This window comes from Furipterus horrens, unplaced genomic scaffold (assembly GCF_987537825.1).
Source record: "Furipterus horrens unplaced genomic scaffold, mFurHor1.1.pri manual_scaffold_1, whole genome shotgun sequence".
NCBI lineage: Eukaryota > Metazoa > Chordata > Mammalia > Chiroptera > Furipteridae > Furipterus > Furipterus horrens.
In genome coordinates this window covers 66,789,051-66,810,490 of record NW_028327171.1, presented here as the reverse complement: position 1 = coordinate 66,810,490, position 21,440 = coordinate 66,789,051, and positions in this window count along the sequence as shown.

Here is a 21,440-nt window from a genome sequence, read left to right as displayed (position 1 = left end):
TTTTGTACCAACCGATTATGTTTCTTAATCCCCACACCTTTTCCCCATTTCTCCCCCTTCCCCCTCCCAACTGATAACCCTGAAAATGATCCCCATGCCTATGATTCTGTTCCCATTCTGGTTTGCTTAGATGAATTTTGTTTTTATTGTTTTAGATTCAGGTATTGATAGTTGTAAGTTTGTTGTCATTTTAGTTTTCATAGTTTTGATCTTCATTTTCTTAAATAAGTCCCTTTAACAGTTCATATAATAAGGGCTTGATGATAATGAACTCTTTTAGCTTTACGTTGTCTGGGAAGCACTTTATCTGCCCTTCCATTCTAAATAATAGCTTTGCTGGACAGAGTAATCTTGGTTGTAGGTCCTTGCTGATTATCACATTGAATACTTCTTGCCAGTCCCTTATTGCCTACAATGTTTCTTTTGAGAAATCAGCTGATAGTCTTACAGGCACCCTTTTGTAGGTAACTCTTGGCTTTTGTCTTGCTGCTTTTAATATTCTCTCCTTATCTTGAAACTTGGGGATTTTAATTATGATGTCTCTTGGTGTGGTCCTCTTTGGGTCTAGCTTGTTTGAGACTCTGTGTGCTTCCTGGACTGTATGTCTCTTTGCTTCACCAAATTTGGGAAGCATTATTATTTTTTTTTTCACACAAGCTTTCAATTTCTTGCTCTTCCTCTTCTCCTTCTGGTACCCCTATGATTCAGATGTTGGCTCATTTAAAGTTGTCCCAGAGGTTCCTAAGACTCTCATTTTTTCAATTCCTGTTTCCTCATTCTGTACTGTTTGACTGTTTTTTTCTTCCTTATGTTCCAAATCATTGATCTGAACCCCAGTTTTCTTCCCTTCACCATTGGTTTTGTGTGAATTTTCCTTTGTTTCACTTAGCATAGCCTTCACTTCTTCCCTTATGCATCTGCCATACTCAAGCATATCTGTTAAGCCTGTGACCATCTTTATCACCAGTGTTTTGAACTCTGTGTCTGTTAGGTTGGCTATCTCCTAGTCGCTTAGTTCTCCCATTGGAACCTCGATCCATTTCCCCTTTTGGGCCATATTTCCCTGTCTCCTCATTTTAACAGGTTCCTGTGTTTGTTTGCCTCAGTGTCTTAGGTAAAGCTGTTGCTCCTTTTGCATTGTAAGGGGAAAAGCCTTAGGGATTCTTCAGTACCAGGTGATCTATTTCACCACGTTGTGGCGCTGTATGTGGGGGAGGGGTCTGAGAGGAAACAATGCCGCTAGCCCAGCACTCACCCCTTTTCCAGGCACTTCTCCCACTTCTGTATGGGACTGGTGCCTCTCTAGCTGTTTCCCTGGCTGTCATTCCCAGAGTGGATAAGTCTGTGCATGTTCTAGGATTGTGGGGGCCCTTTAAATAAGCAGACTCTGCTGAGAGATTGGCAGTTTCTGCCTCTGCCCTAATGCCCACCGGTTTGCACAGTCAGAAGCAATGAGGCTTGATTTTCCCTGGCTCTAGGACTGTGCTCTGCGAGGTCTGGTCAGGAGCTAGGAACACTCCCCAGGTGTCCCTACCCACTTTTTAAAACATGTGAATGTGCTTTCCACTGGCCTGTCGCTGCTGCAGCTGCTTCCACCACCACCACCACCACCACCACTGCCACCACCACACTGCGTCCTCTCTACCCAAGCTCCGCCCCTCCTACATGTCTGGATGAGTATTTCTTCTTTATATTTTTGTTTGTTGGACTTCTATGCAACTTGATTTTCCGGAACTTCTGGTTGTCTCTAGTTTTGAGGTAGTTGTATTTCTTCTTAGTTGTGAAGGGAGACCCCGTGTGTCTGCCTAGGCCTCCAGTTTGGCCAGAAATCCCCAGAAATAAAAATCTTGATTTTAAAAAAGCCTAGATCATCTTACAATCTTACAATACACCTAACTTGTCATAAACAGCCTTCTATTTATGATAGATATATGAAGGGTAAAGGTTCTGCTTGTGAGATCTCAAGGAAAAGAGACACACTATGGAAACTGGAAGAAAGGGTATTTTTATTATTGGCACAATACTTTTGCAGAATTGTGCTCTACAATTATATAAAAAAACAGAATTTGTAAGTGATGAACTTGGAAATAAACTGAGAAAATTTTCAAGGAATACACAGGAGATGCAGACTGGTTTGTTCTTACTATTTATAGCAAAAGGAAAGTGAAAAGAGATAGATTGAGTTAATAATAACTGTTACATAAAAAAAAAAAAGAACTAGTGCTTACTAATTGAGGCAATTCTTAACCTAGCCATATTTTTTTTTAAAAAAAGCTTCATTGGAGAGCAATTGTCAGAAAACAGGCTTAGGAGAGGAAGACAAGTGTGTGGTTGACAAACTTTTGCTAGAGGTTCTGAAGAATCCAAAGTTAAATTATTTTTTCATGCAGAGGGCCATTGAAGAGATTAGGCATGTGACCCATGTATCCCCTGAGCCATCTCAATAGAAGTTACTTTCTAACCTTCAAAGTCATGTCCATCCCACATGCAAAATACATTCACCCCATCCAACCAAGGTCTTCAAAACCTCAGACTAGTATAGTACATCAGTTCAAATTTGAAAGCTCATATAAGTCTTGTCAGCTAAAAATTCCCAAGTACCATCATCTAAATCATCTAAAATAGAATGAGAGAGGTTCCAGATATATTTCATCCTGGGACCAAGCTTGTCTCCATCTGTGGATCTCTAGGGACTATTGTGGATTTATGATCTTCTGAACTATAAGATAATAAATATGTCTTGTTTTAAGCCATTAACTTTGTGGTAATTCTGCCATAGCAATAAGAAACTAATAGGCAGTTTTTTTTTTTTTTTACTTTTAAAAGTTTAGCAGTTGTTTGGTAATGTCTCCAAACAATAAGTAAAAGTAGAACTTGATTTCAATAGAAATTTGTCAAAAAAAAATTTATGAACATTTCCTAGATTTTCTCTGACTACAAAGTGGACAAATGTATGTTAGCAGGAAGTCAGTAAAGACATTCTGTTTCACATGATATATTTTAACTTTGTTTGAATGAGTATTAAGATATTCTTTTAATTCTAATCTTACTATATTCCCTTAGATCAGTAGCCTTTGTATGTTACTTAACTTTTCTGGGGCTCAGATTGCTAAAGTATAAAGAAAGAAAAGTAGTAATACCTAATTTATGAGATAACTGTGGATCAAATGACTTCCTTTGTATATTATAAAATAATAGTAATGTTACTCTTTTATTATTTTTATCTTTATTGTTTTATTATTTTAATATTTGTTAAATCCTTGTTGACCAAGAAAGAAAAATAATATTTTATTGTACTTAGGGATTTATTTTTTAAATGCCTAGAATTAGAAAGCTATAATAGCTTTTACATCATTCAAAATTGCTTTAAATTAAAATAAAGCAAGTTCTTTAAAGGTGCAATTTTATTTTGTATATAAACTGGTAATAAGGATCAATTTTCCAGTATCATTCATTTAAAAAAAACACATAGTTCACAACATCTTAGATTTACAGAATAGACTATAGAATTATTGTTTATGTGAAAGGATTTACCTAAGAGCTCTTTATAATAGACACCAACAAGAAAGAATTATACATAGAAATATAAAAATGTCTAGTATATATTTTAAATAGTTAAACTGAGACTATGGGACATTCTCCAAAACAAAATTATTTTCATTTCATGTATATATATTTCCTTTATCTTTACTAGAAAGTCTCATTATGTACACAAGGGATACTTTTATTTCATTATGAATATTCAAAAGAATGCATGCTAATTATATTAGAGATATTTGCTTTTTATACTTCTGAGTTTTCTCTAGAGAAAGAGTTCAAAATTTAAGAACTTTATTCATCATGTATCTTGATTTAGGAAAAATGTCTTTTAAGATCAAATGACTTGTTATCAACTTAGTTTTAATTCAAAACAAATATATGAAATAAAATAACACATATAAAGTACCTACCAAAATCTCTGATACACAACAGACATTCAAAAAATAGAAACAGTTATAGTTAGAATTAAACATTATAACTATATTATATTACATCTTCATTATTGTTATAAATTTAGAAAGAACATAAGTGCTATATGTACATCTTCATGTAGATGAGAGTAAGATTCTATGCAAGCACACTTTATAAAAGTTTTTAACCCAGCCCAAGAGAAAGTTAGGGTTTTCCTTTTTTAAAAACTTTTATTAAATTTATTGGGATGACTTCACTTAACAAAATCATATAGGTTTTAGGTGTACCATTTTATAGTACATAATCTGTACATTACATTGGTGTTCACCACCCAAAATCAAGTCTATTTCCATCACTATTTATCTTCTCTTTACCCTTTTCTAAGTCCCCTAACCCCTTTTCTCTCTGGCAGTCACCATTCTGTTGTCTGGGTCCACAAGTTTTCTGTTTTTTTTTTTTTTTTTTTCCTTAATTTCTTCACTTTTTTCAACCAGCCACCCAAACCCCACTCTAGCCCCACCCCAGACAGCTGTCAGTCTGTTCTCTGTATCTATGAGTCTGTTTCTATTTTCTTTATTTGTTAATTTTTGTTCATTACATTTCACATTTAAGTGAAATCATGGTATTAGTCTTTCTCTGACTGGCTTATTCCACTTAGCATAATGTTCTTCAGGTTCATCCACACTATCACAAAAGGTAAGATTTCTTTCTTTTTTTTTTCAGCCAAGTATTATTCCATTGTGTAAAGGTACCACAGCTTTTTTTATCCATTCCTCTACTGATAGGCACCTGGGCTGCTTCCAAATCTTGGCTATTGTAAATAATGCTGCAATGAACATAGGGGTGCATATATTCTTCCAAATAGGTGTTTTGAGTTGCTTTGGGTATATTCCCAGAAGTGGAATTGCAGAGAATTTGAGGTAACTCCATACTGTTTTCTACAGTGGCTGCACCAGTCTGCATTCCTACCAACAGCACAAGGGTTCCCTTTTCTCCTCACCCTCACCAGCACTTGTTGGTTGTTGGTTGTTTCGATGACGTCCATTCTGACAGGTGTGAGGTGATATCTCATTGTGGTTTTGATTTGCATTTCTCTGAAAATTAGTGATGCTGAGCATTTTATCTTATATCTATTGACCATTTGTATGTCCTTTTTGGAGAAGTGTCTATTCAGGTCCTTTGACCATTTTTAATTGGATTATTTTTGTTTGTTTGTTTTGGGGTTGTTTTATTTTTGATGTTGAGTTGCATAAGTTATAAATTTTAGATATTAACCCTTTATCAAAAAATTGCTATGAGAAAGGTTTGAAATTTTATTATTTATGTTTTCTTTTAAGATTTTAATGGTTTCTAGTCTTACATTTAAGTCTTTAATACATTTTTAGTTTATTCTTGTGTATGGTTATAAGAAGGTGGTTTAAGTGTACTTTTTTGTATATGTCTGTCCATTTTTTCTACACAATCTATTGAAAGAAAGTTAAATTTTAAAGGAACAAATTTATTATTTTATGTTTTTAAATTTAGTTGAACATATTTGGTTTATTTTTAAACTAGAGTTTTGTAATTAAATCAATAGGTGCTATGATTCGTACAAACCTGAAAACATCATCATTTTTTGTTTTCTTCAATAGCAAGAGTCTTTTTCCTTCCTATGTTTTTTATGTGATGACTAATATGCATATATTATCAGTATATAACATTAACTTAGATACCAAAATTGAGACAATATTGACACTTATCACTGGTAGAATTAGAATTAGAAATAATCAGAATCAGAAGTCAAATTAGAAAATCATAATTTTAAATAAATTAGTATTGAATCTGAAATAAAAAATAACCAGAATAATGGTAGAAATCATATCTAACATTATTCCCATAATATTACTATTCAAATTATTAAATCACTTCCTAATGTTGTAAAATGACTAAAAACACATAGTTATAAAGAATTATAAATTTGTGAGTTTTCTTGTCATCTTTATTAATTATATGTAATTTAATCACTACTGAATTTTAAGTATTATTAACAGTAAAATATCCTATATTTATTCTCATTATGTCCTCATTTATTCATGTTTTTAGTAGAACATTTGTTTGGTTGACATATTAAAGGTGCCTGTACTGAAATAGGTTAACAAATGTTATTTGACACCTCACATCACTAAAAATACTACATTTAAAAATGTGCAGCAATAAGACAAAGTGATATTCACATCATTTTGAAAACTACGTAAGTGCTATAAACGTAATTCTCTTTTAAACTTCTTTGTGTACAAGGAAATACTATGCATCAATCACAGTGCTCACATATAAAAATGATCCAATCTTAATGTACATAGCAAACAAGTAACTCTAGCAGAAAGTGTATATCATGGTATGCAATAAGAATTTGACCCAATATTTAAGGATTAATAGTATATACAAAAAAATATTTAAATTTCAGCTCTGTATAAGGATAATCAAATTGAATATGATCAAAAGCAATGCCATATATTTTTCATTGTGTGTTACCTATATACACCTATATAGAGAAGTCTTACAATAATCACACATTTGAGACACACATTAGGCTTATCAATACATATTCACATGCATTTAATTTTAACACTAAGCCACACCCAAAGGTAGAAAACATACATTTTGATCTTCATTTTATAGATTAGCTAACTGAGATTTAAAGAAATTGAGTTCCAAAGTTTATTCAATTGTGGTAAAGTAAAAGTCAAAGCCTGAATTCAAATTTCCTGAGGCAAAATGCCCAAAGTCTTGATTCTTAAATGGATATTAGTAAATATTAGAATCCATGTACACTAGTCTTACAGAGGAAACAACACTTTTGTTGGAATTAGTCTTCTGGAATTCTCTGAAGGAATGAACATGATAAATAATGTTTGGTTTCAAAGATGTGCTGAGTAAATTTACATATTTTCTATCCCAAAGTCTGAAACAACTGAGAAGATAAAAGATTATACAGGTATAAAGAAAATAGTACCTTTATCACTACTAAAGTTGGAACTGGAGAATGTGGCTTGGACAAGTGACAATGATGGAATTCCTACTATTGATCCCAGAAAATCAGAAAGACATAACTTCCCTGTCACCCACAACCCATGGGGCTGAGCTCTTACTTTAAAACTGATCCCATAATCAACAGTAGCTGACTTCTGTAGGCAACTAGATCCCACAAAGAAGGGAAGAGAAAAACAGCGTTTCTCATACCCAGCTTATTCCCATCCTGGTAAATAGATGTGTGAGGAGGTGGAGGGAGGCAGGGGTGATGGAAAAACAAGCTGTCAGGAGTGGAAAAGAAATGTTTCTTTTCCCTAAAAGTAGATGTTAACTAAGCATACAGACAAAAAATATAAGTGGATACTATTTAGAGTTTCAAGAAGGCTTTCAAAAAGTCATAAAATGTTGATATTTGCCACAAAAGGTTTTGCAAAAAATGAATGCTGACGAAAGAATAAAGGAGTCCTGCTATACTGTTAAATATTTTATTTAAATGAGACATAGTGGCATCCTCCTTTTTATGCTGGACGTGCAGTCCCCATTCGCCTATTTTTAAAATAATCTATAAATGTGTGGCATACCTGATTTTTCTGAAGTCTTTTAAGTTGATATAAAGAAGAAAATGTGCAGCTTATTTTATTTTTTATTTTGTTCAACTGCAGTTTACATTAAATTATTTTGTATGAGTTTTAGCTGTACAGAATAATGGTTAGACAATTATATACTTTACAAAGTGATCCCCCCACGGATATTTCCAGTACCCACCTTGCACCATATATAGTTATTACAATGTTATTGACCACATTTCCTATGCTTTACTTTACATCCTTAAGCCTATTTCGTAACTACTAGTCTGCACTTGTCAACCCCTTCTTTTTCATACAGTCCCCCAACCGCCCTTCCCTCTGGTGTGTGTAGCTTATTGAAACAACTTAGATGAGGTTTAATGTTATCTACCGACTAGACCTACCTTTAAGTGGGTTGTGTTCCTCTCTCCTGTACCTGGGAAGGGGAACTTATTTACCATGGAAACTAGTTTTGAGTTTCTAACATAATAATGAGTCTTCTGCACCAATCACTACCCACAGCCTAGATAAAAATTTTAACTATGAACCAAATTCCTCATCTCTTCATCCATATAATGCAATAGCACATATTTTTGACACTCAGTAACAACTTTTGCTGTAGCTATGACTAGAGATAGTCAGATTCTTTGGTCACCATTTATTCCATTTTGAATACATTTATGCCACATAGCATTGTTTTTAGCTGGTGTCACTTCCTATCTGGTATCATCCCAGTTCTTCTGTGCTAATGTATTGCATTATATATATGTACAAGCCTTGATGATAACTTTCACAGTATCACAAGAAGCATATAACTACATTGAAATGTATTGGGCAAACATTAAACTTTTCCAAATTTTATAATGTTAAATTTACATAAATAACTTGCAGTGAAATATTATGCTTTGTTTTCATAAGAAAATAATAACTATATGCCAATATGAGAGGAGATAAAGTCATGATTTGTGAGATGGAAGGTGGAATGGGGGAAATAACCCATATTCTACTTAAAACTTTTTCTTCTGCCACCTGGGAAAGTCTCTGATGGTTATTGTACTAATCTGTCACTGTTCAGAGTGTGGCCTACACATTAACAGCATCACCTAGGAACTTTCTAAACATGCAGAATTTCAGAGCCCACCTCAGATCTCCTTAATTAGCACCTGAATTTTAACAGGGTGCCAGCTGGTGCTATGTGCATTAATGTTGAAGAAGCACTACGTTATTCCATGAATACAATTGTTCCAGGAGAATTTAGAACCCAAGACATGTTGGGGCATGAGGGAAAAAAATAAAAGCTTTTAAGAATAAAACTAAAATAATTGTCTGGCCTTGTTCAAAGCAATGGCGAATCCACACCTGGAAAATGTCCTTGATCTACCAAGAAATAATGGAGTTGAAGAAAATCTGGAGGATAATAAACTTAAATTATTGAGGGGGAAAGGGGCTGCCACACATGGAAGGGATAACAGCTCATTCAGCCTGCAAACGTGAAAGGTGAAGCAACAGTGATGGGAGTGTATAACCTCATGAAAGTCACAGAGCACATGTTCACTGATCTTAGTGTCGGGAACTGCCCGTGCTGGAGAAGTACATCTGTCCTCTACCCCAGTGAAAGTAGATTAGGTGTCTGCTACTCACACAGCCAGACAGATGTTTGTAGTTATCAACAGTTTACTTCCAATCCAAGCTCAGACAGGACTGAGTCTCAACCAAGTGCAAGGAATATAAAGAGAGTGGAGGCCAAGACAGTGCACTGGCTCTGTGTCAAGTTTGTCTTTGCTTCAGTCCCCATCTCCAACCACCTTTCCTCTTCACCCTTCCAAAGGGGCTCTCGTCAATTATTTTTATTGGCTGCCAGTCATTTCAGATCAGTTAGCTGGGCTTTTCACAACCTTTACTCCTCTGCTCAGTGGTATGGATATTCTCTTGATATCTTTTGCTCTTCTGATCTCTGACAACTGCTCAGACACCTCTGCTTATCAGCTTCTGACATTCCTTCAGGTCACTTTAGCTCTTGCTGGTGGGTGACTTAGGTTTGTTAGAGGAAACTCCTTGGATCTCAAAGCTGTGACTTTATTCAAAAAACAAGTAACTTTTATCTCTGGAATAATAGTAAGTCTATCCTCTAAATGGTAGACTGCAGAACCATAAGTAGGATCAAGAATGTTTAAGTTTAGAACTATTCAATTCATGGGTATTAAACTAATAAAATTATTAAAATCCATGGGAATTTTTAAAGGTAGAAAGAAGAAAAATATTCCTTGTAATATGGTAGAGGGCATTCTGTGAAAAATCTCTAAGAGGGTAGAGATGGAGCACTGTAGAGATAAAACATATTTCCACCCAGTGATATCTTTCCACTCTCAGTTATAAATGATGTTATAATAATTTAAAATATAAATTATAAGCTCTTTATTATGGTTGAGAAAACTGAGGGACAAATAGAAATCTTTGGCAATATTTAGTATTTTTTTATTTTGTTATCAATTGATTTTTAAGCATGGGAAATATAATTTTCAAGTCCCTATATACTCAATATTTTAGCATTCTTTAATATTTACTTAAAACTCAATTCTTTTTTCCATGACACAGAAAGCAGATGGGTTGATAAAAATGTACATAAATCTGCAATGTGATGTATTTATACAAGAGGACATTTATAGAATTGAAATTGTGGACCAGGAAATAATTCGGTTCAAAGAAGGATAGAGAGAGTGAAAGAGGGAGGGAGGGATAAATGGGAAATAAATGAACTAACATCTTCTGAGCACCAGTTATGTACCAGATGCAGTGCGTATGCCTTACAATATAACCAGATATTAAAATATTTCCTATAATCTCAGAGTTTCTAGCTAACATCTCTAAGGACAGAAAGTAACTGGTGTCAGTACCCTTTCAGTTTACATTGATTACTTCATCATCTATGCAGGACTTGCATCATGCTTGTTTCTGCCAGCATTAACCCATCCCCTGCCTCCAGCCTCTACATGTGAGAGGCAAAAGTGACAGGAAACTGAGGGCAATGGTAGTGAGAATTGATTTAAAGAGAGTGCTCAGTGTTCTCTGTCCCCTCCCATGGTGCAGGGAACAGAAGGACTTCCCTCTCCTCAGCTATGTACAGATGCCTTCATGGGGACTGGTGGAGAGCATGGTGTATGTTGTCTGGATATTGGTGGACAAAGGGTCCAGTCTCTGATTCACTTGTGAAAAATTTAGAGAGTCTACTACTCTTTTCCCACAGCAAGTTTCCCTGCCCAAGTTATGCCCTGCTGGTTCAATGAAGAATATCGATTGTTGAAGTCTGAAGTTTTAATATGATACTGCACTAGATTTGGAATGCTAGAAAAAGAGGCTATACATTTATGACCCAAAATTGTTTTGAATAACTTATATAGGAGAAGAAAACAATAGTCAAGGGAATGGGAATGTAGGTTCTAGAATAATGAAAATTAACAACTCATTTTACATACTGGATTACATATACAGTATCTCTAGTCCAGGTAACATTAAAATTATGTCCATAATCACAGACAGTAACTGTGTTATTACTTTTTTAATTTAAAAAATCTTGTGTTTCTTTCAATAAATCACATTGCAAATGAATTTCCTGCAAATCCACTTCCCATGTTCCAGTGTCATTCCTCACAATTCCCCTAATAAACTTCTAGTCAAATAATAATCACCATGTACAAATTGATTTGCTGATTTTTTACTTTACTATCTTTACTTTAAATCTGACCTCCTATACATTCTGCCTATTTAAATTCTACCACATTTATTAATACACAACTCATCACAAGTGAACTTAACCTCTGCTTTAAAGCAGTTCTGGGTTAGAGTGCCCTGTGTGTCAGCCTCTGTGGGAGGAGGCATTGGAGGTGAATTGATATAGCACCAATGATCTTAAGAAGCTAACAGATCTGGTAGGGAAGACACACACATACACATGTATATTGTTTTTTACTAAAAAGCAAAGCAATAATAGATAATTGATGAGAGATATAAAAAGTTATGAGAGTATCACACCTTCTGACAAGAACAGCATTCTCAATGGAGCAAAAGTTGTTTCTGGAGATGAAGAACAAGAAAACTTACTTTTTTTGTATATAAATCAGAGACATACCTACAATACATAAACAAATACAACTTATCTGTGATAATCAAAATTTATAAGAAAGACAATCAGGGAAAAATTGTCCCAGAAAGCTCTTAGGGAGTGGAAAGAAATATATTAACGGTGAAAATTTTTGAGAAACACTGGACTGGAAACATTAGTGAGAAAAATCCAGAGAATTAGTTTTTATTTTAAACTAATTTTAGACTTACAAAAACATTGTAAGCATATAGTACAGAAAGTACCACCCAATAATTCCTCTGACTTTTTTAAGTATTTTGCTTTTTTAACTTTGGTATTTTGTAGTTTGGAAATATGCTTAGGTGTCATTTTTCTGGCATCTCTCCCACTTGCTGTTTTCTGAGCATCTTGGAATTGTGATTTGATTTCTGACATTAATTTGGGAGAAAATTCGGATTCATTATTGTTTCAAATATTCATGTTCCTTATTTTTCTCTGTTTGGTATTCCCACTATTTAAATGTTATACCTTTTGTAATTGTCCCACAGTTGGATACTACACTCTGTTGTTGTTTTGTTTTTGTTTTTTTCAGTCTTTGTTCTTTGTTTTTAGTGTTTGAAGTTTCTTTTGATATACCCTCAAGCTCAAAGATTCATTCCTCAGCTGTTTTCAGTCTACTAGTGAGCCATTAAAAGTGTTCTTCATTTTTGTTACAGTGTTGTTTTAATTCTAGCATTCCTTCCTGGTTCTTTCTTAGGATTCCATCATGCTGTTTACATTGTCTATCTGTTCTTGCAGGCCATCTACTTTATCTATTAAATCCCTTAGCATGTTAATTATAGTTGTCTTAAACCACTCAGTCCTGATCAATCCAACATCCTCCCTGTCTCTTCAAATTGTGTTTTATGCCTTTCAGTGTGCCTTGGAATTTTTTTTGATAGCTGCCTATGCTATAATGGCTAAAAGAAACTGCTCTAAATAGGTCCTTAGTAATGTAGTGGTGAGGTGTGGAGGGAGGGAAAGCAGCCTATAGTCCTGTAATTAGGTCTCAGTTTTTAGTGAGTCTATGCCTTGGGACTGTGAACTTCATAAGTGTTTCTTAATTCTATTCTTCCCCCGTAGACAGAACAGGAAGGCTGGAATTGGGTATTTTCCCTCTTTAGGTCATTTAGTCTCTGATATTACCCCTGCAGGGTAGGCTCTGGTTAACTAGTTTCCCCTGAGGTCAGGCCTGATTAAGAAGAACACAGTGCACTGGTGTATCTCAAAACAGTCTATTTCCCCTCTCATGCTGGTTATACAAGGGGATTTTTTTTTTTTTTTTTATTTACCTGGATGTGCCTCTTTAATATTGTGCAGCCTCCTCATGTCTGGGTCACCTGGGATTATTTACTCTCAGACTTGTCCAGAATGAACCTCCAGCAATTTATCAATTGTAGTTCATGTTTCCCTATCTGGCACTGGTTCCCATGGAGGTTTCTGCTATGCATCTCTGCTCCTGAGAGCCATGGTTCCCATTATTCACCTTTCTGTATTTCCAGTCTTGGGAGCAGAAGTTTGCCCTGTGTCTTTTCCTATGAAGAGTTGTTTCTTTTCTAGTATGTTCAACTTTTTCCTTGTTAAGATGATGTGGTTACTTCTAAGCTCCTTACATATGGAAGGAAAACCAAAAGGCCCTAACCAATATTTCCTACAGCAGTATCTTATATAACCATGGTATCAAAATCAGAAAATCAGTTTGATACTATGCTATTAATAAAAGTAAATATCTTATTTGAATTTCACAAGTTTGTCCACCATTGTTCTTTGTTAGGAACTCACATTGCATTTAGTCATTTCTCCTAACTTTTCTTCTTCACCAGGGGTGAATTTACCCACTGGAAAAGAATAGGCAACGTCTGGAGACAGTATTTTTTCTTGCAACTAAAGAAGTGCTACTGGCATCTAGTGGGAAGAGGCCAGGGATGCAAAGGAAAGGTCCCCACAGCAATTATGCAGCCCGCAGTATTAACAGCATCATGGTTGAGAAAGCCTGCATTGAAGGAACAGCATGTCCACAAACTTGAAGGTATGAAAGGTGTCCGGCATTTGAGAGAATAATTAATTGTCCAAGATGACTAATGCAAAGCTGACATTTTGGAAAGTGTCTTAGTTTGGGCTCTTATAACAAAATATTATAGACTGGGTGGCTTAAATAACAAATATTTATTTCTCACAGTTCTGGAGGCTGGGAAGTCCAACGCCTAGGTGCCAGCAAATTTGGTTCCAGTTGAGAGGCCTCTTCCCATCTTACAGATGGTTACCACCTTGCAGTATGCACACACGAGATCTTTGTATGCTCAGAGTTCTGGTCTCTTTTGCTGTTATTATCGTCGGCAGCCGTCCGTCTCAAGAGACGATGGTGTAGCTTCTTAAGAGTCTATCTGCACCGCCGAGAATGGCTCTGCAGTCCGACTCGGGAGTAACACGGTATCTGTCTCCTCCCGTGTTGAATCGACATCTTGCGATGACGCTGGAGTGTCCTCTCCAGTGAAGCTGAAGCTACACAGCCTGGGCAGGGTGATATGGAGGGTCTGCTGTTGCCCATGCAGCAGACCCCCCCTCTCTTCGCAGCTGAAGGGTCCAAGGGAAAGACGAAGTCAATACAGCTTGGCTTCAGGTGCGCCGCAGGAGTTGCCGGTGTTGACTGCAACGTCAAACCGCCTTAGGGACTCCGGCTCCGGATTTTCTGTCGGGGTTTACTCCCTTAGCCTTTCCCCTGAAGAGGTATGCCGCAAGGCAGTGGAGGTTTTTTGGAGTCAGAGTTTTCCTTCTCTGATGTGCCCTGACTGGAAGATGGAACCAGTGACACTTAGCTCGCAGGCCGACGCTCAATCCACTGAGCCAAACCAGCCAGGGCTGCTGTTATTATAATGGACTCTAATCCCATTAGTGGTGCTTTACCCTCAAGACACCATCAAAACCTGATTATGTTGATTAAGTTGAGGACTGGGGCTTCAACATATAAATTTAGGGAGCACACAAATATTCATTTCATAACAGAAGGGAATACCTCAGTAAAGTGATTATTTTTAAAATGTAGTCTAAAATCAGCTTGGAAGTTCCAGTGTAATGCTAATAGGTTAGGCACTATTCATGTAATTAATTCATGTCATTCATTTGTATCTGGTTTTGGTTTGGTTTGGTGTGGTTTGGTGTGGTTTGGTTTTGGCCTTATCTGGAATGGCTATCCAGCATCCACCTTCCTTCCTGATTTAGGGCCTCTCTACTGCATGTGGGATCTATGTGTAGCTGTGCCTCTTCTTAACTGAGGCCAAAAGGATGATTTCTCTCTTGTCCAGTGACAAAAGTGCTCTGCAGCAGCAATAGCAGCCTCCTAGCCAAACTGTTCTGGCTAAAATACAGTTACTGTATTTTCAGGAACACCTCATAAACTGACCTTTCCCTACACACATTTTTCAAACCTGGTTTTCCTGCTTCACGTTAAATGTGTCATTACATTCCATTTTCATTGCTGGAACACTTGGTTTCTGAGCTTGTAGTCCAAACCTTGACAGATATAACAGGTCACCACTGAAAATGTTTCTGTAAGAGGAATGATGCCATCATATCCGTGCATTAGGATATTCACTCTGGCCAGTGTGTACTGTGGGTGACTCAAAGGAAGAATGAGAGATAGTAAGAAGAAATATATTATGGCAGATTTTACAAGACATAAAGAATTATGAACTTAAACTAGAACATGGGAGGAAAAGAATAAAACACAGTGTGATGAAGGAGATAAAGTTAGTAAATTGATATGAATGGAGATCGCAAGGCTAGTGGAAAGGGTGAAAGAGCAAAGGTGGGACTTGATGACTCTTGAGATAATAGTAAGAGTAGGCCATTCATTTTACTCTAGGAGAAAAATTTTGTGAGCCAGAATATGAGACACACACTAGTGTTTCAGTATCAAACGTGGGAATTTGAGGCAGCTTAGCTTCCTTCTGGAAGTGCTGTATTTGTAGTAACAGTAAAACACTTTTCAGCATGCTGACCACTGATTTTGTGCTTGCTTTTGTGTTATGTTGATTACTGTCCACAGGTATTACTAACCCACAGCATAGTGCTGTCAATAGTGAAAATATAAAATGTTTGCTTTCACTCATTATAGCATTATAGCATTATAGTAATTATATCAAAAGTTGTGACTATATAAAGACAGTTGGCTAAATAAAACAACTCTAAGCAAGTTTTCCATAAAGTTTACATTATTAGGAATACTGTATGATCATAAATGGTAGGCCAGGACATACCTGTGTACTTTAAATTGACACATAAAGTATAGGTAATAATTATATTACTACATATTCTATATAACTATAGTTATATAGTTGGCAAAAGTAGATTTACAGTTGTGAGTTTGCAAAACAGGTAGTTTATTCTTGTATTAATATTTTTAATTATGGTATTATTTATTTGTATTATAACTGTAAACCTACTTTTGCTCACCCCTGTATAATAATTAAAGAAAAACATGCATACAGATGAAAACACAAATAATTTTTACTGTTTTCAAATCCCTGGATTACTTCTTTTTTTAAAAAAAAATTATATATTTAGCTTGCTCATCATAAGATGCAAACTTGATTTATTCAAACTGATTCTCTTCTTTTTACTGTGCTTCCTGCTCATCACCACATCATTCTACCCTATGACAAGGACATTAATGAATAACAAAATAACTGGGAAATAAGTCAACCAAAATAAAATTTTTGCCAAAATAAATGAAAGCCTCACATTAACAATGACACTGCCCTAGAGGGAAATCAAAACAAATTATTCAATTCAGACAAGATTACTGTAATAAAAATTATTTTATGAAAACTGAGAAATTGTTCTTTGTGATCTTATTTAGCTGTTCTCATGAGGTATCAGTAGCTCCAAAACTTGTAGCCAAAATAAATATTTATTTCAAATTACATAAAATATTAGATCATGAATATCAATGCTTAGTTTGAATCTGCTATATATATAATGTATATATGTGTATATATGTGAAATAGTCTTCCAGAAAATGTCTAGCCATTGTTAATATAACAAGAACAGTTTAGGCAATACTGATATAACTTGGCAGTCAAGGAGAGCAGACTGGAGTGCTCATTCATGAGCAATGACAACTTCACTGTACTAGTCAATGGGAACAGTAGACATCTTTGAGTGAGCATGTGTGCTATGTGGCCTTTGCATTTAAAATGACTGAGCAAGTAAAGCAAATAACCTGCATCCAATTTTGTGTTAAGCTTGAACATTCCTCCATGGAAACTATTTGGCAGATTCAGAAGGCTGCAGCTATGGGCAACTGGTGATTGGCAGCTTCATCATGACAATGCTACTATGTCTCATGTAGATTTTTTTTGTGAAACGTTAGATCTCCCAGGTGACTCAGCCACCCTAAGGCCTGGATTTGGTGACCTGTCATTTCTAGCTTTTCCCAAACTAAAATCACCTTAGAAAGGGAAGAGATTTCAGACTGGAAAATCTCAGAGTGAGACTTCCATATCAGTGGACTAAGCCCAGGGACAAATAGAATGAGCTATATCTATACCACATTGTGAAAGTAGGTGTGTGGGTTGAACTATTTAATGTTTATGCTCGAAAAAAGTGATAAATTTTCCACAATTTATTGCATTTAAAAAAACCACATTATAGGCTCCATTACCTACAAGTGTTATAACTTGGAGGCAGCACTGTCTGATATTCTCACACTCTGCCACAATGTCTGACTGTGCCTTAACCAAATTATGCCATAGGACTAATGCTGATGAAACACCACTGTGACAATAGCAACATTAATACAAGTTACAAAAAAGTGTACCTAGCACTTGACATGCATTTAATAAATATTTATAGAGAGCCCACAGTTTGACACAATACACTGTCAGAGGAAGAGGGACAAAGAGAAAACAGAACTTGGCCCCCAATACACAGAATGAGAAGACTACTACAAAGATAAAACTGTGTCCTATATACATTTACTAAGAGTCATTCCCAAGAGAGACCTCCTAGAAAATGCCAAAAGACATGTTCTATAAAGCAGCATGTAAGACCACATCTGTAACAGTTTTTGGGGAAAAAGTTCTATCACTTTTAGAATGAGAAAGTTGATTCGGGGGAAGTATTAGTTGGGAAACCCAAGCAGACATAAATTCAGTAGTGGTTGCTTTGAGGTTTGAAACTATTATTAGACCAGGTAGGGTGGTCTATTTTGGATATGACCATGTGCTAAAAGTTAAGGGGTTTTGCATTTGACCTATATCAGAAATCCAGGAAAGAACAAGGGGTTTGTAAACATGAAAAGCTTTGCCCTTGAGGCTCTGTAATGGTTGAAATCCTTGAACACATTGCCTTGAGTGTATTACTATACATTATTAGGTTAAAATGAGTAGTTTTGAAAAAGAACAAGAGCAAAGGGAAAAAAATCCCAATTCCTTAACCACCTGGGAAATACAGTTAACATACTTCTTATATTTTAGATGAATTATTGAAAACAAGAGCTGCATGAGATTAGGCATTGCTGAGGCAATTTTTGAAAGGGGATTGTTATATCCAGGACCTAAGTAATAGTATACCTCAGATTACATGATGTCTCTGAAATTCCCATTTAGTTCTCAATAACAATGGGGTTAATTCAGGTGACAGAGCTAAAAACCAAAAAAACTTATAGTTACAAAAAAGCTAAGTATTATACAGCCTCATCTTATTTCTAAAGTGATTTGGGTAAATGTGCCATAGAAAACACATTCTCTCAAGGAATTACTTCTTTTTTAAAATTACTTATTTATTTACTTGTTTGTTTATTTATTTGTTTTTAGAGAGAGGGGAAAGGAGAAAGTGAGGGAGAGAAACATCACAGTGTTGTTGCCTCTCACTTGCGCCCCCAATTGGGGACCTGATGTGCAACCTAGTCATGTGCCCTGACCGGGAATTGAAGCAGTGACACTTGGCTCGCAGGCCCACGCTCAATCCACTGAGCCACAGCAGCCAGGAGGAAATACTTCTTAGTGCTGGGGAATACTCTCAAGTTCTGTGACTATTCACAAAAGAGGCCAGAGTTTCAAGCTCAAGCCAATCAAGTTCCCTCATACAAAATTTTGCCAGTTCTCCAGGCCTAGGTCCAATCAGTGAGAAGTATGAGTATCTATGTATAGTTTCAATAAATAGACTATCATACTTGCTGAAACCACAGTGTTGTTGAGGCTCTAAAATGAATTATACAAGACTTGTGATCATGCCAGGATTTCTGCTCACCCTAGTTGGTTATGAAGAGCTTCACAAACATCGCCAAAATGCAACAGAAAGTAGCTGTTCTTAAGAGCATGGTAGCAGGGTCTGGTTTGGTACTTACTCATCCCATGTTCTCCTTTTCAGCATGCCAAAATAAAAGTGTACAGCCTCTCTTGAGGTTAGTGTGAAGATCTGTGTGATGAGGTTTGGTCAATGAAATGTGAATGAAAGGGATATTTGTTTCTTCACGTCCTGTATGCTACAGTCTCCCAGAGATATTCAACTAAGGTGCCCTCTCCTCTTTACCCTAAGGACAAATCCAAAAGAGTCAGATATGACCAAGTCCCATGACAAAAAGTTCCAGAATCCCTTATTGACAAGCTTTGAGGAAACTCTTGCCCAGGAAAGACAGCCAATCTGTACATGAGATATATGTGTGTGCCCCCGCGCGCGCGCGCGCGCGTGTGTGTGTGTGTGTGCGGGTGTGTGAAGGCACTGAGATTTGGGGTTATTTTCTATAGCAACTAGCATTGATCACCCTGTATCATAGATAAAGTCTAAAGCTTCCTCCTCAAGGTGGTCTAGCAACTTGAGCAATCATGGCTCATGCTCCTCCAAAGTCCTTGAAAACAGATAAAGGGTGAGCATTCACATATACAGCAGCTCCTGGTTTTTCTGTTTTTCTAACTAAACAGCCTAAGCCACACATGCTGATGTCACCTAGGAGGCCACTTTAATAGCCACAGTATATCTCACTACAATTAGAAAGCATTTACTCATGAAAATGTTTTATCTCAGTTTATGAATTTCTTACTCCATCTGAATTCTGAGCAAGGGAGAAATTTTGGGAGTTGTTAACTATGAAGAAGTGTTTCCATTGACAAGAATAAAAAAGTCAAGGTAACTCATTCTTCAGAAGACCAAAAATTTGGAAGATTTACTGAAACTCTATTAAAAAATGCTTAACACTGTCCTTTGAGTGGAAAAGAAATTGGAAGAACTATGACTGTTTTCTAACCTAAGACCACAATGCAACTAAAAATGTGACCCCACTGGTTTTACTACCCATGTCTTAATGTTAAGGGAGGATCAGCCTTGGTTCCCACTTAAATGTCTGTTTTGAGAGAGCAAATTTAACTGGAAATCCAAAGTTAGTTAGAATCCAACAAATTTTAAAATGCGAGCCTTAAACAGACATTGTATAGCATCTTAAACAGCGAGAAATTATTTCATTACCATTTGACATTTGTGGTGAAGAACTTTTATAATCAAGAAGTAATTTTTCTAACTGAAATAAAAAACAAAAGCAATAAGCAATAAATATTTTATGAGATAACTATATTAAGTGAAAATATTTATATTAAAAATTTCAGATCCAAATTATGTTAGGTAGAGATTCACATACTTCTGTAGAGTCCCCATGATGATAACCTGGATATCATTTATAGAATGCAAAGCTGTATAACAGGCATATGTTATAGAGGTAGGTACCTCTATGGTTTGTTTGAGTATATATTATTGTTTTGATTTTTAATAAAGAGGCTGCCTCTCAGTCTTACCTGACAATATAAGTTTCTAGATAGTATACTTACCATTGACAAAAAGCTTCCTCTGCATTTGAAAAGTCACTAGGAAGGACCTTTTAATTGTATACATACAAGTACCCACTTATTATTTGAGAATAGAACGTGAAGTCTTCTAAATTAGAATGGAGATATTAATGGACCCAAATGATCTTATGAGTGGTCTTTTTTTCTTGAAATAAATGAGTTAATTGAAATCTTGATAGCCTCTACAATAGGTAATTTGGGAGAAATAGTAGAGGTTTTTGGGAAACTCTCTGTGCACTATGGGTTTAATTTCTCTGTGAAAAAAATGGAACCCACACAACACATTGCAGAAATAGCAAAGCACCAGCAAAATGTGTAGCTGATTTAAAATTTCTCCTGACCTTGCATCCTGAGGAACTGTGATAGAGAATAGAGCCATGGTCAGTAATCATTGATGCAAAATATATAGTCCACCAGGTCTTGACAATTAGCTAATGTGACAACAGACTCTGCTTCAGCTAGCAAGACTTTCCAATGACATTTATTTACACATGGTTTAAATTGATTTACATTTGCTCAAAAGTAACTCTAGTGAGTATTGGAGAATATCTCAGGAAGATAAACTGAAGAGAATAAACTTTTTTCAATTCACAGAATGCAGGCTTGAAGCCATAGTGATTTGGCTATGAAAAGGCATACAACCTTATAGAGAGCCCAAAGTTGGTGAAGCCAGATGTATTAGTCATTTGGGCTCCTTTCTCCAAACTCTTCATTAAATCGCACAATGTACGGTCATGAACCCTTTCCCCTGTGCTGACTATAGGTTTACTTTCATCCTGACATCATCCTGCCTTGCCTGCAGGAAAGAAAGGTGAGTAAAATTTGAGTGTTATTTTTAAGGCTTACTTGAACAAACATAGTATTTTCTTCCTTCAAACCGGCATGAAGCACATTCTAAACTGGGCTTGACACTTAGGTAATCTCTTAGAAGTTCACAAGTTCTATTGTAAAGGAACTCCG